Here is a 3,633-nt window from a genome sequence, read left to right as displayed (position 1 = left end):
TTTTAGGTTTAACATTTATGTGATATAATTGTGAGAAACATTTAAGATATACAATTTATAAGGTTCAGTTATTCAGTATTTATTTGGTTTTGGGTGAGTAAGTGATCTTTGAGTAGAGACTTGAATTTATAAACAGGTTGTGTTTCTTTTATATTTACAGGTAATGAATTCCAGATTTTAGGGCCTTTTATGTGCATTGAGTTTTCGCATAGTGTGAGATGGACACGAGGAACATCAAAGAGTGATCTGTGCCTTGTGTTATGGTCATGTGTTCTGTTGAGGTTGGCAAGGAGATGTTTGAGGGGAGGGTTAATATCAGAGTTAAGTGTTCTATGTATGTAATAGGTGCAGTAATAAGTATGGATGTTTTGTACATAAAATACATCCTGCAAGATATATTTGCTAGGTAAATATACTCTGTTTTTGTTCTGTAATTACACCTGAGTCATCATAAACACACTCTTTTTTACTAATCATGGGGAGCTCTAAACCCGTAGGGATTATAGTGCCTATGGGGGGATGGAAGGCATTCAGACTCAATCATAAACACACAAAAGTATATTTTTTTTTTTTAAGAAATCTGCTTTTAAGTGTTGTCAGTAATTACATTTCCTGACCAATATAAGAGTTAAAGTTTATTTTGTAATGAATAAAAAGACAATTTTGTAAATCTGCGCTAACTACATGGTACTGCAGCGCTGTATGACCCATGTGGGTTTAGTGCTTTCGTACATATCTGAAAGAGGACATTGAAGTATGAGCTGAAAGCTTGGTTCATTAGTTATTCTCCTGTTTCTTTTTCAGAATATATAAAAACCATGATATACTTAAGTTGTGAATATATTAAATAAAAAGGTTTAACATTATATTATTTTATTAACCGATGACGTAACTCGACTTTTTTTCCCAAGAAGAGTTACATCAAGCATTTATTCTATTATAATACACTTTTTATCTGTCAAAAATCCTAATAAAATTTTAAAAACAATTTCGATTAATCATTGAATAACACATTTGTATTAATATATAGATGACTATGATTGAAATTTTGCATATAATGGGACAAATATGGAGACTTGCAGTGTGTTGTAGGAAAAAAACAGAAGTACAGCTGATGTTTGTTATGGTTGAGAAACCAAGTGTCAGTTGCTGCTGCTGCTGTTGCTGCTGCTGTTGTTCCTGCTGCTGCTGCTGCTGTTATCTGCTGTTTCTGCTGCTAACAATGTCCCAGGTGGGTAGCCAGCTTCATGGTATAGTATATGGGCTACATAACTTTTCATTAAACAACTGGTGTTATATATAGTGAGGTGTGTGCCTGTGGCTGTCCTGTTGAATATTGTTACCAGACAAAGTTTTGTTAATAGCTTAATTTAACATAAAACAAGAAAAAAAGAACAGTGTTTTAGTAATTATCTGGGTGGAAATATTAAACTTCAAGAAATATTCAAAGGTATCGAAGCTATTTTTATTTGTTGGAAAGAAAACATTAAAAATATCTTAGTGACGAATTATTTAAGATCAATTTGCATAAATTTAGTCTGACTTGCGTTAAGAGCATTAACATATTTACGTGATTATTACCACCTGTTTCTGGTCATTTATACACTTGTAACAAAACTTAAGATGCTAACTATAGGCCTACTCTAGTAATCTCATATCATTCATTCTTTCTCACTAGTGTGAGCTCAAATACTTTTATTTCTTTAGGTCAACATCGTGCAAGAATATTACAATATACCTGAATAAACTTACAGTACATGTAATTTGTATTCGCATTTACATCCTATATTTAATTATTATAAATTGGGAGTTTCGATTTTTCCGGCAACCAGGTAATGAGTTTTTTTTAAGCCTATTTACATAATTAGCAACCAGTTGTAAGTTTGGTTTTGTTCCATAAACTTATAAAAACGTAAATATAAACAGATAAGCAATTTGAGAATAAACTAGTGTGGCACACTAGGTTTAAATAAGATATTACTAGGACCCCAATGGATATAAGTCACTTTGAGTGTTTTGGGTTATCCTGGGTAACTTACACATATGCTGTTATATATGACAATTTATGTAACTATATGTGTACCTGTATCTGAATAAACTTGCACCTGGTAACCCAGTTCAATATCTGTTTGATTGGGCTCCTGGATGCCAGACAAATATCCTTGGATTTATTAATGTACAAAAAGATTAATTTTCTCTTTTTTTTATGGTGTGTATCTCATTTAGACATCATTCATAATACAGTGGACCCCCGCCTTACGATCAGCTTCCAATGCGACCAATTATGTAAGTGTATTTATATAAGTGCTTTTGTACGTGTATTTTTGGGGGTCTGAAACGGACTAATCTAATTCACTGTATTCCTTATGGGAACAAATTCGTTCGGTAACGGCACCTGAACATACTTCTGGAATGAAATTATATTGTATGGCGGGGGTCCACTGTATATAGCGCATATAAATACAGTATCATAATTAATAGTTTTCTCTGATAATTCATGTTGCGTGCAGTTAGATATACAGAAGTGACATGTTATGAAGACTGAACCTAGTATATTCCCATAAAAAATAGCTAATATATCATATGTCTGCCCTTGTATATGGTATCAAATTTACAGTCTAGTGATGTTCATTACATTAATCTTAATTATATATAATACTAGCAAATTCATGAATAAGGTTTTGTGCATGTCTTACTCGTCTACTTGTAGCTATTTAGGTAATTCAGGTTGGACCCAAATGGCATACTTCAGACAGTACTGAAGAAATGATTTGGGTTTCAAAACACGCTGTTATTGGTGTAATGGTTTGTTCTATGAAGAGCTTTATTAAGTCGTGACTTAATGAAATTCTATACTTGGCAAAACATTGTCTCAATTCAAGTTTGTTCTGCAACATCTTTATCTTTTCTTCACGGGTAATTCAGGTTGAAAGAATGTTTCAATACTGAAAGACAGTCTCTTGTGCAACTTGCAAGCACATTCCATGTAGAGGAGGAGGCATAGCTATTGTAATAAAAATCTTGGACACAGATTGCTATTCTTCTTCTTTCAACAAACTGGCTGTATCCCACCGAGGCAGGGTGCCCCAAAAAGAAAAAGAAAAGTTTCTCTTTTTTAACTTTAGTAATGTATACAGGAGACGGGGTTACTAGCCCCTTGCTCCCGGCATTTTAGTTGCCTCTGACAACACACATGGCTTATGGAGGAAAAATTCTGTTCCACTTCCTCATAGAGATAAGAGGAAATGAACAAGAACTAGTAAGAGGGGTGTGTATATATATGCTTGTACATGCAAGTGTAGTGTGACCTAAGTGTAAGGAGAAATAGCAAGACTTACCTGAAATCTTGCATGTTTATGAGACAGAAAAAAGACACCAGCAATCCTACCATCGTGTAAAACAATTACAGGCCTTCGTTTCACACTCGGCAGGATGGTAGCACTTCCCTGGGTGGTTGCTGTTTACCAGCCTACTACCTAGGGGATTGCTATTATCAGTTTAAATTAATTTATTTCTTATAAAATATGAGTTGCAAGTTTTATGTGTACAGTACAGCATCAAGTTCCCTTTATAATTATCTAAAATTTTAAATCTTATTTTAAGCAATAAAAATATATTTGATATTGTAACTCT

At 33.5% G+C, this 3,633-nt stretch overlaps 1 protein-coding gene across 6 annotated transcripts in view; it reads left to right on the top strand.

Annotated features, from left to right (window-relative positions):
* Positions 1-1,077: 1,077 nt before the first annotated feature.
* Positions 1,078-3,633, top strand: part of LOC128700786 (polyamine-transporting ATPase 13A3) — a 79,764-nt gene continuing 77,208 nt past the window's right edge. For all 6 annotated transcript variants that reach the window (XM_053794237.2, XM_053794239.2, XM_053794238.2 and 3 more), the window contains exon 1: positions 1,078-1,231. The gene's annotated coding sequence lies outside the window, so the exon portion shown is untranslated. The remainder of the gene's footprint in view (positions 1,232-3,633) is intronic.

Source organism: Cherax quadricarinatus, chromosome 56 (assembly GCF_038502225.1).
Source record: "Cherax quadricarinatus isolate ZL_2023a chromosome 56, ASM3850222v1, whole genome shotgun sequence".
NCBI classification, from domain to species: Eukaryota; Metazoa; Arthropoda; class Malacostraca; order Decapoda; family Parastacidae; genus Cherax; species Cherax quadricarinatus.
This window is presented reverse-complemented; position numbering and strand designations above follow the sequence as displayed.